At 39.4% G+C, this 12,234-nt stretch overlaps 1 long non-coding RNA gene across 4 annotated transcripts; it reads right to left on the bottom strand.

Annotated features, from left to right (window-relative positions):
• Positions 1 to 240: 240 nt before the first annotated feature.
• LOC140865684 (uncharacterized) lies at positions 241 to 3,180 on the bottom strand. 4 transcript variants are annotated; one of them, XR_012144695.1, is made up of 5 exons: positions 2,829 to 3,180; positions 2,109 to 2,201; positions 1,686 to 1,726; positions 831 to 1,588; positions 241 to 570 (listed from the first exon to the last, which is right to left on the bottom strand). It is a non-coding gene; the product is annotated as an uncharacterized lncRNA (long non-coding RNA). The 4 variants fall into 4 exon arrangements; XR_012144693.1 differs by lacking the exon at positions 1,686 to 1,726 and having other exon boundaries at positions 831 to 953; positions 1,429 to 1,588; XR_012144694.1 differs by having other exon boundaries at positions 1,686 to 2,201.
• Positions 3,181 to 12,234: the final 9,054 nt, after the last annotated feature.

Below are 12,234 nucleotides of genomic sequence, written 5' to 3'. Positions count from 1 at the left end.
CAAGAAAAATGCTCATCAACAACGGCTAAAAACCGTTGTTGTAGCCCCTAAAAACTGTTGTTAAAAGCAGTGTTGTTAAATGTGACACCCATAGACAACGGTGAAAAACTGTTGTCTTTTGGTCTACGACAACGATTTTGCAACATTTTTTCACCGTTGTGTTTTGCGCATTCGACAACAGTTTGACAACAAATAAAAACCGTTGTATTTTTTTTAGATAAAAAACAAAATAAAATAAAATAAAATACAAAATTTTTTAGTAATATAGATCATTTATAATATAAAATTCAAAAATAAAATTTAATACACAATTATCCAACATTTGGAAATAATATTTACAACATTCTAAAGTTGAATCATTTAAATTTGTTGGAACATTTTTCAAATCTTCCTGAACTTGGAACTTCTTGTCCTCCATGGATTCCATGTTCTCCGGCGGCCACCTTCTCTTCAAGATCCCCCCTCATGTGGCCGCATCATCTGGGGACTTTACTTCCTTATTTTGATGTGTTTCAGCAAATGCTTCATGCTTCTCTAGAAACCTTCGTTGGCAAATCCGAATCAATATTCCTGAATATGTAAAATAGTAAAATAATCGAAGGAAAGAGAGGAAAACAAATTGTATGAGCATTAGCATCATACAGTCTGCCCATTAAGATCTACCACCCAATGACAACAATACTTAAATCAAAATACGATTGTTACTTTACAGAAAATATTGCCAAACAATATACATGTAACAAATCACTCATAAACAAAGCCAACCACATCATTAACACCAAGGAATTACTACATAAAAAATTAAAGTTACAAGGAACCTTCACTCTTACCTTTAGTTACAAGGGACTAATCGAAAAACTTCCAGAAATCTGAGTTTATAAGTTCACAAGATATCCATTAGCTATTAATGAACTGCATTCCCCTCAACGAATGCAAATTACCATGTTCAAGACCTATTCAATACCAGATACGTAAGATCAGCAGGTCAACAAATATGGGGCAAAAAACTCATCCAGCAAGACTAAATCAACATTCCCAATAGCTAAGACAAGACATTCAGGTTTTCCTACTATTATGTTCCATGTGCTAGACACAATGAAAAGTAGAAAGGAAATATATGAGATTAATTCTCCCAAGACATGTAAATTTAACTTTTCTGTCGCATGTCCAATGACTCATCAACTCCCAAAATTAAAAAAAGAAAACATGGAACAAAGAAAGAAGTTCATCAACGTGGCCATAAATTTATGGGAAAAGACTGCTCCAAATGGAGTAAACTTAAACCTAGTACAAATATTTATCATCTATCTTGACATTATCTCTCCCAACGGTTGTTCAAAAATATGTTCGCAGTTCAAAAATATGCTCGCATAAACACCAAAACATAATATCAAAATTAGAGCTTAAGATAAGATTTTGTCCATATACCTTCATAGATTTCACGACATGATGTTGAAACAACAAGAATTGCTCGACACTAGTAAACTTCTGCACCGAACTTGGTTGTCTTGCCGAAAAGCTTCAATATCCGACCGTCTAACACAAATAACATAATTATACCTCCACTTGATTCTCTGCCCTCCATTTTCTGCATTTTTGCACATCATTATACCTCCAAATATATATATATATATATATATATATATGTATTTTTTTAAAAACAAAAATAAATAAAATGGTCTTACTGTATGTTTGTCAGCAATCATGGTGAGAATTCCAGTCCCATCTATATATATACATGTATGGTTGAAAAATATCGAAGAGACAACAAATTTGAAAGCTAGAGATTGAACTTTGTAGAAAAATTGCATACTGTATTCTCTATATACACCTATGGTAACTTAGACTATTCAAAGTTTCATTTGACAAATATATTCATGTGCCTAATATCTACCATGCCAAATGTAACAACTTAGATGCACATTTTTATATAGATTGGTTAGCCTCCTTTAAAATAACATGATTTATTGTTATTTTAAAAAATGCATCAGAAGCACAAAATCAATCGAGAAGTAGAATCTACAAGTAGGCAACTAGATTATCATCAAGGAACAAGTTCGTTACAAAAATCATGGTAGAAAATAAAAGAAACTACTTTAGTTTATAACCTCTATGTGTTCGGTCAACTTGGACACGTACACATTTTCCTCATGTGCTAAATAAGCTGGAGACATGTTTTGTGAGATAAATTGAATTCAAACCTGCGCAAATTCCAGGAAGTCTTACATTATTACAAATAAAAAAAAAAAGTTCCTAGGTTGTCTTATGTTATAAAATACAAGTAAAAAGTTAAACCATTTGCAAATTCAAGGTTCAACCCACATCTCAAACCCCATAACAGTGCATATCTAATTTTTAAAACACAAACAATAATCCAAACTTCTATTTATTTCCCAAATTCCGAATGCGTGGACAAAAACCCCATGGAGGCACAAACAGAACCATGATTTAAAATGCCTCAATTGACACAAATATTTAATGATGTAGTGATATATAACCCAAAAACACTCTTTACCCTCATACTTCCGTCAGCGATCCATTTCTTAAAAAAAACCTTAAAATCCGACTACATCACCCTTTTCCAGATTATCACCCAACAAAATAAAGTCAAAACATTCTTAGAAAGTCACAACAAAATGATAACAAATCCAAATCACCGCCAAATTCCTCTAAACCAATAATAATAATAATAACAATAACATTAATATGAATACGGCAAAAGGAAAACAGAAAATTTAGAGAAAGTTCAGATCTGAAACCGAGAATCGACGAGAAACCCATAATATAAATACAAAATCCAGTGTAATGAAAGAAAAAGAGGAACGTACCTCATTGGATCTAGCTTGGCTCGAGAAAAAGGGAGTTCCTTGCAGATTCAAAGGTAGAATTTACGCAGTTTTGATTCAGGCCATATTTGAAATATTATGTGGCTGTACTATAAGCCAAGGTGGCTGTCGGCCCTTCTCCGGCGAAGTACGATGGATGCGATGCTGACAACACAAAATCTGGAGGAAACGGGTTGGGGCTAGTTTTTGGAAGGGATGTGATTTGGGGTTTCTCCATCGATCGATCTAAAAAAAATCAGGTTAGTTTTCGGCTCGATTCTGACAGTAGAGATTTGGGAGGAGACGACATAGAAGAATGGAGGAGGCGGAAGAGAGGAGAAAGACTAGGGCTCGGGCTTTATTTTCTCTCTCTCTATATATATATATATATATATATATATAAATACATGAAAAATTTAAAATTAAAATAATCTAAAAAAACGCACATAGACAACAGTCTATAAAATCTGTTGTCGTAGGCCCAAAATAAACGCTCATAGACAACTGTTTTAAAAAACTGTTGTCTTATACCCCCAAAAGACAACGGTTTTTAAAAAATTATTGTCTTTTTTATTGAGAAAACGCCCAAAGACAACGGTTGTGATTAAAACCATTGTTATTGGGTGAAATACAACGGTTTTGGCATAAAACCGTTGTCGAATGAGTGTTGTTGATTAGCATTTTTCTTGTAGTGATTATTGACATATCAAAATCCGATCTTCACCGTTCATAATAAAGTTTAGGATGTTTTGAAGCTGCTGTCAAAATTTCAGCTCAATCCGACGGTTAGTTTGGGAGATATGAGTTTTTGAAAATTGTCGCGCGTTACAGAATTGGACATGCGAGAGCAGGGCGCGCCCACGCCGTCCCTGGACGTGAAAATAAGTGTAAATTCGAGGCTCAGGCGTGCCCTCGCCACTCTATTGCGCGCCCGCGCCACTCTCTGCGAGAAATTGGCAGATTTTTGCAACTTTAAAACTCTCGATTTGTCGGGCTTTCTTTGACGGGCTTCGTGGACATATAAAAGAGATTTCAACACAACATAAAAGGGGGAGAGCCGCCTGACAACACAACAAAAATTGAGAGAGCTTGATCGTGACAATTGGAGAAGAAAAATATGTGCATCAACGTGAAGAATTTGAAGAACAAAGGAGAAGATCGTCGACCGAACATGGTGTCGAATATTCGGATTTGTTTTTCTTTCTTTCGAATTTGTTATCATTGAATTGATGTCTAGACTTTTGAATATGACTGGTGTTTATCTATTTTTGATCATGAACTAAATTTTCATAGTCTAGGAGTTTGGTGTAGCCTAGTTGAGACGCTTTTACGAATTGTTAATTTTATTGGATTGAATTCTCCTAAATTAATTGTTTTTCTAGCTTTGATTGTTTTTCCAATTACTTGATCACTAATTTAATTGTTATACTTATTTGAAATCATTGCTCGGAAGAGGGGATTTTGAATAGGATCATTAGAAATTACACTGTTAATTGTTTATATAGCTCGGGAGAGTGTATAACGTTAACGGAGCTTTAGGAAGAACATCGTTTACACATTATTGGAATTGAATCTTATTTGATACACATTATTTGTTGCTCGGAAGAGGGAAATAATATAATTAAGTGTTCTTGGCTATTAATTGAATGGAATTCATGAAAATAATTTAATTAGGATTAGTTGTTGTCGAAACCAGGTAAAATCAAAACCTCTAGACCATTTTTCTCTCAGTAATATTATTCGGAAGTTGTGTGTGAGTTTTTCTAAAAGTTCTGAATTTTATTTTAAGTTGAAATCATAACTCTTTGTTTGATTTTCTAGATAAAGTTTAGACTATTTTAATTACAAGCACTGATTATTTTCAATTTACTCCCTGTGGGATCGACACTTGATTCATTCACTATATTAAAAATTGACACTCGTACGCTTGCGAGCAATTTTTACAACAAGTTTTTGGCGCCGTTGCCGGGGAGTAAATTTTGATTATTTTTTAGTCTTGTTACCAATTAGTCTAGATTTTATTTTAGAGTTTTTTATTTTATTTTAAGTTACTAATTAATTTCTTCTTATTTTTAATTGCAGTCTATGCGACGATCTCAAAGTGCGAATTCTCTACTGTTTGATCCGAAGATCGAGCGCACTGCACGTGCTTTAAGAAGAATTAGAAGAGAATAATTAAGGAACATGGCTGAAGAAGAAGCACAACAAGCTCATCTGGTGCTAATTAGAGACCACTTCAGACCGACGATCCATGCTCACTATTCTGGAATCGCTCGAGGGACCATTAACGCCAACAATTTTGAACTGAAGCCGGCGTTAATCAACATGGTGCAATCAAACCAATTCAATGGAAGCACTACAGCTGATCCTCACCTGCACCTGCGGACCTTCTTAGAAATAACCGATACAGTAAAAATAAATGGTGTGTCTGAGGATATTATTCGCTTACGCTTGTTTCCGTTTTCTCTTAGGGATCAAGCCAGAAGTTGGTTGCAATCGCTGCCGCTAGGAAGCATCACTACTTGGGAGGGGATGGCAGAAAAATTTCTTGCAAAATATTTTCCACCTGCCAAATACACCCAACTGAAGATAGAAATCAGCACATTTAGGCAGATGGATTCTGAACAGATATACGAGGCGTGGGAAAGGTACAAAGAATTACTTAGACGTTGTCCTAACCACAATTTTGCAGATTGGGAACAGATCGAGTGGTTTTACAACGGACTAAATGTGCCTACGAGGATGAATGTGGATTCTTCGGCTGGAGGTACTATTTTTGCAAAGGACCATGTACAGGCCTACGAGATGCTGGAACAGATGACGGTCAATAGCTTTCAATGGCCATCTGAGCGTATGAAAGTAAAGAAGCCAGCTGGAGTGTATGCAGTGGATCCTCTCACATCCATCACCGCTCAATTATCTGCACTAACTACACATGTAGCTTCTTTGAATAATATTAATGTTGCAGATTCAACTGGAGTTGAAGGATCACATACCCCAGAGGAAGTTAATTATATCAATCCTAATGGCTACCGAGGTTATGGATCTTGCAGAGGTAATCCTGTTCCCAATACTTATCACCCTAGTTTGCGGAATAATGAAAATTTTTCATATGCTAACAATACAAATAAGGGTGATGGTAAGCCTTCTTTGGAGGACGTTGTTAGTACCTTTGTGCAGGAATCAGGTAAGAGGATGGCGGGAAATGAGTCTCGCCTTGACAGCTTGGAGACGCACATGGCCAACATGGGTGCTGTATTGCAATCCATGGAGACTAGAATTGGGCAGTTGGTGAACGCACTGAAAGATAATAATCGCGGCCAATTTCCAAGCAATACTGAGTTGAATCCCATAGAACAGTGTAAGGCCATCGAGTTGAGAAGTGGCAAAGAAGTTGGAGTCCAAATCCCTATTGTTGCGGAGAAGAAATTTGAGGAAAAAGTCGAGGAGAAAGAGAAAGAGCCTGAACCTGACTCAAAACCGATGTACAAGCCTCCACTCCCCTACCCACAGAGGTTCAAGAAGAAAGCTTTAGATGAGCAGTTCTCGAAATTCTTGGAGATTTTTAAGAAACTTCATATCAACATTCCCTTTGCTGATGCTTTGGAGAAAATGCCGAATTATGCTAAATTCTTGAAGAAAGTGATGTCAAAGAAGCGGAAGTTGGAAGAGTTTGAGACGGTGAATTTGACTGAGGAGTGCAGTGCTATCCTGCAAAAGAAGCTACCATAAAAATTAAAGGATCTAGGGAGTTTTACGATTCCTTGCATTATTGGTTCTTCTAATTTTAATAAAGCACTTTGTGATTTAGGAGCTAGCATTAACTTAATGTCTTTATCTATTTTCAGGAGCTTAGGACTTGGCGAGGTGAAGCCCACAACAATCATGTTGCAGCTAGCTGATATATCTATCACATATCCGCTTGGAATCATTGAGGATGTTCTGGTAAAAATAGATAAATTTATTTTTTCTGCGGATTTTGTAGTGTTAGATATGGAGAAGGACGAAAATTTGCCATTGATTTTGGGGCGACCATTCTTGGCTACTGCTGACGCCAAGATAGAGGTTAGAAAAGGTGTGTTGATGATGGGTGTAGACGGTGAGAAAGTTACTTTTAATGTGTTCAAGGAAGCTAAAAATCCATCCACGGAGAAGGTGTTCCTCATTGAACAATCAAAGAAGATGGAGAGCTGCTATGAAGTCGAGAGAAAAGTAGAATTGCGAAGAGAGAATAATCCGAAGGTTCCAAAGAAGAAGAAGAAAAACAAATCAAAGTTTAAAAGGATCGTTGAGTATGTTTGGAGGGTAAAGGAAAAGGGAAAATCCTCCAACAAGACTGAACCGGGCTAGAACCAGAGTATAGTCGGGCTATGGACTATAAACTAAGAGCTTCTTGGGAGGCAACCCAAGCTTTTTTTTTTATTTATTTACTTTATTTTTATTTGTTAATTTTAGTTGTTTTTGTTTTTTTTTATCATGAGAAAACTAGACATCAATAATGATTTTGAATTGTGTAGGTGAAAAAGTTTAGGAGCCAACCCTGATGAAGAGTTTTGAGTGATTAAGATGGTGCCGAGTACTGACGCTCGGTGCCCAAGGTATGTGTCCTTGTTTTGATTTACTACTGTACATTGAGGACAATGCACAATTTAAGTTTGGGGGGATGTGTGAAATTTGAAAATTTTCATGAGTTAGGTTGAGTTGAAGACATAATATGTAATTGTGATTTGCCTATGATGAAAATAATTTTTTGTGCTGAAAAGTTCATGTTAGCGCTATTTAATCTTGAGTTCTCACTTACATGCACGAATGCCATGATTTTCGATACTTCTATCAATTAGAGAAATTATGTGGATTTGTGATGTGGATTAGAGGATTTGATTCTTAACTCTTGTGATTTTTACTTGAAACTGAGGTAGATTTTTAAGAGCACATAAGTGATTTAGGCATTTTTGAATTCGTTGAGCCTTTTTAGCCATTATTCATTTGTTAGTCATATAAATCATAAAAAATCCTAAACAAATTGAGTAGCTAAAAAGTTCAAAGAAAAGTAATGGCAGAGAAAGTAAGGTGAGGGGAGGCCTTGAAAAGAAAAAAAAATGGATTGAAATTCTAGTCCAAATACAAGGCAAAGAGATGGAGATGTATGGAGTAGAAGAAAGCCAAGACTAATGTCTTGCAATGCAAATAAAAAAATTTAGCTACTCATAATCCTGCACAAATTGAAAAATATACATTTCCTTTGCTTGAATCCCGAGTCTTTGATTACCATTGATACATATCTGGACACAGATCTCCTGCTGATTATACTTGAGCCTAAAAGTTAATCGAAAAATTCCGTTTGATCTGTGTAAATAAAATTTGAACTTGGTTGATAGTATTTTGAAACTTGAGGGTTGAGTTAATGAATTTATGAAGCTTACGGATTGCATGATTTTATCGAAAGTTGGGTGGGTAGATGAGATTGGCGAAATCACACACACACGAGAACTCTTGAGAAAATTAGTCTACATGTTTATTTAATCTTGGAATGTAAAAATTCGGAGGTCGACTATATTGCTCATTATTGTTTTTTGTAGTAGCCCGTACCCGAAATCAGTGATTAAGGGATTAATCAACGTTAATTAAACAAGTTGGGTATCGGACAGATCGGAAGCTCCGATCGAATTACGTCAGGCATGACGTGTGGCAGGATCGGAAGCTCCGATCAGGATCGGAAGCTCCGATCACCCCTATCCGAAGTCAACCAGTGATAGTTTGACACGTGACAGATAACGATGTTCGGAAGCTCCGATGGCAGGATCGGACGTTCCGATCGAGGATCGGACGTTCCGATCGTGGTCTATAAATAGAAGGCCGAGGCTTCACTTTGATTTGCCAATTCCAAGAATTCCCTCTCCTTTTAGACGTTTTCGAGTTGTTTTAGTCTTCTTAGGCTTGGCCCGGAGGTCGGCGAGGCATTCGGGAGTCTTAGCGGAGTTGTGCCCAAGTTCTGGAGGCATCGACATCAAAGGGCTAATGACGGACGAAGGTATAGCTTTTGCTTCCTAAAAATATTTAGGAGTATGCAATAGCTTAGTTAAGGCTTTTAGAGCATTTTAATGATAGTAGTATCATTTGGCAGTGTAGAGCAGACTATAGGTGTGGACCTAGAGTTGGTAGAGCTTGCACTGATTTGAGGTACGAAAGTACTGTTCGAGATATCCTGACTGAGTATGCATGTATTATGTGATTGCATGGTTTATATGTCATTGATTTATGCTGCATTCATTTGCATACTAAGCTATCTCCTTCGAGATGTCTATTAGTAGGGTTGTACCCTATCCTGTTAGTGGATGGACTTCCATGGAATTGGGTCCGGTAAATCCACTGGTATTATGGTATGGGAGCCACCTCCTGAAGCGACGGCACAACGTGCTACATACCAGGGCTCGTTCTGTCTTTGTATCTGATCCTTGACCTCGAGTTATAGGGAGTTCACTTTGCATACATGTATACTCATACTCTCGTACTGAACATTTTATGCTCACGTCTCGTACTCTGTGTTTCTGAACACCCTATTCCATGGGGCAGGTTTGCGATTGGACGAGGCGGGTGGATCCAAGAGGGGCTAGGCAGTGGTTGGCCAGCTGGAGCTTCGCCTAGGTTTTATTCTGTTGTTATTTGGATTGATACAGCTGTTCGATCTGGTTGAATAATATTTGGGTATTTACAGATTCCTTGCCTTGGGATTGTATATTGTTTATGGTTTCCGCAGTTTTATTCTGATATCCATTTAATTAAGTTAATTGCATGCCTAAGTTCTGTTTAGTAGGTGATCCAGGTAAGGGTCACTACATTTATGGTATCAGAGCATGCAAAGTATTCTTGGGATTTAGATTCTACATAAGATAACCGTTAGGTTAATTTTGTAGATGGCAGATCGTGATGACCAGAGTTCTCATGGCAGTATTGATGGGCGTTGGGGTGATGCCGACCGGGAGCCTCATCGGGAACGCCGCCATCGTCAGCGAGATGAGGACCGTTTCAGTGTACGTCGATTCTTGCAGATGGGGCCTAAGCCCTTGGGCGGAGGCGAGTCTCCGGAAGAGGCGGAGAACTGGTTAGACCGCATGGAGACAAATTTCCGGACGTTTCACTGCACTGAGGACCAGAAGATGGAGACACTGAGTTATCTTCTGGATGGACGTGCGCGTAGGTGGTGGAGGTTTACTTCTGCACCTTTTGTTGCGGCGAGAGGAGTGGCCACCTGGGCCGAGTTCCGCACAGCTTTTCAGAAGCTGTATTTTCCTCCTGCACTCCGTCAGTCGAAGGCAGGCGAGCTTCTGAGTCTACGACAGGGAGCCATGTCTATTGATGAGTATCAGCAGAAGTTCTTTGATCTGCTATCCTATTGCCCCGAGATTGCCGGCAGCTCCGAGATGAAGTATAATCTGTTCCTTCAGGGCCTTAACCCTGAGATCCATGACCGTGTGGCGGTTGGTGACGACATGTCCTACGAGGGTTTGGTGAGCCGTTGTCACCAGGCGGAGGACAGCATTCGACGGAACAGGTCTTTCTCTCAGTCGAGACCTGCTAGTTCTTTGGGTCCCCGTGCCCAATCTTTCAAGAAGTCTGGATCTACTTCTTCTTCCTCTGGTTCTGCTGGTGTTGTCCGTTTCGGAAAGAAGGCAAGTGTGATCACTGTGGGAAGAACCATCCATCCGACAAGTGCCGTAAAGATTCTGGATCTTGTTTTCGTTGCGGTGAGGTGGGTCATATCCGGAGGGATTGTCCACTATCTGGGGGAGGCGGTTCAGGTTCTGGTTCAGGATCTGGTTCTCAGGCCACCATTCAGCAGAGGTCGCAGGGACAGCCTACTGGGAGTTCTCATTTGAGACCACGAGCTTCTGGCCAGGTGTTTGCCCTGAGACATGATCAGGAAGTGGAGGAGAATGAGAAAGTCATCGCAGGTACATTTCTGCTTTATGGTATACCTGCTCTTGTACTTATTGACACTGGTGAATCTCATTCCTTCATTTTTGCACGTTTTGTTAAGAGGCATAAGTTACCATGCATTGCACTAGACGTAGTGATGTCTGTTTCTACTCCGACGGGCCAATCTGCTTTGGCTAAGCGTCTAGTGATGGGTTGCCCTTTAGAGTTCGAGGGGAACATTTTGTTAGCGAATCTCATGGTTCTTGCGATGGATGACTTTGATTGTATTCTAGGGATAGACATGCTGACTACCTATCGAGCTTCAGTGGACTGCTATCAGAGATTAGTACGCTTTCATCCGGAAGGGAGTGAGAGCTGGTTTTTCTATGGTAAGGGAGCGCGACCCCCGATGCCACTGGTATCTGCTTTGAGAGCCTATCGAGCTCTAGAGTCTGGCGGGGAAGGTTACCTTATCTATGCAGTTGATTTGTCCACTGAGAGCGTTGGGATAGAGAGCATTCCGGTCGTGGATGAATTTCCAGATGTATTTCCTGATGAGATTCCGGGTTTTCCTCCTGTTAGGGAAGTCGAGTTTGGCATAGAGTTGATGCCGGGTACTTCGCCTATTTCTCGAGCACTGTATCGTCTGGCTCCGTCAGAGATGCGTGAGTTGAAGAATCAGCTACAGGATCTTTTGGACAAGGGGTACATTCGTCCTAGTGTATCTCCTTGGGGAGCTCTTGTTCTTTTTGTAAAGAATAAGGATGGGTCTATGCGGCTATGCATTGACTATCGTCAGTTGAACCGAGTTACTGTGAAGAACAAGTATCCTTTGCCTCGTATTGATGACTTGTTTGATCAGCTGCAGGGCACTTCAGTTTACTCCAAGATTGACTTGAGATCTGGGTATCATCAGTTGAGAGTCCGAGATCAAGACGTAGCCAAGACTGCATTCCGTACTCGCTATGGGCATTACGAGTTTCTAGTGATGCCATTTGGTTTGACTAATGCACCGGCTATATTCATGGACCTGATGAACCGTGTCTTCAGGGAGTATTTGGACAAGTTTGTCGTGGTCTTCATTGACGACATCTTGGTGTATTCACGTAATACGGAAGAGCATGTTTCTCACTTGCGGTAGGTACTGCAGACTCTTCGAGATGAGCAGTTATATGCCAAGCTAAGAAATTGTGAGTTCTGGATGGATCGAGTGGTCTTTCTTGGCCATATCATATCCAGGGAGGGGATTTCTGTTGATCCAAGCAAGATTGAGGCGGTGCTTAATTGGTCGCGTCCGACGACAGTTGCTGAGATCCGTAGTTTTTTGGGTCTAGCAGGGTATTATCGTCGCTTCATTTTGAATTTCTCTCAGCTAGATCGACCTTTGACGCAGCTTACCCGCAAGGGTGTGGATTTTGAGTGGTCCTCCGAGTGTGAGGAGAACTTCTGTGAGCTTCAACGGCGGTTGACTTCTGCGCCGGTGTTGGCATTA

The sequence above is a fragment of the Henckelia pumila genome, chromosome 4 (assembly GCF_033568475.1).
Source record: "Henckelia pumila isolate YLH828 chromosome 4, ASM3356847v2, whole genome shotgun sequence".
In the NCBI taxonomy this organism is placed as follows: Eukaryota; Viridiplantae; Streptophyta; class Magnoliopsida; order Lamiales; family Gesneriaceae; genus Henckelia; species Henckelia pumila.
The sequence above is the reverse complement of the archived record's forward strand: the minus strand, read 5'-3'. Positions and strand labels throughout refer to the sequence as shown.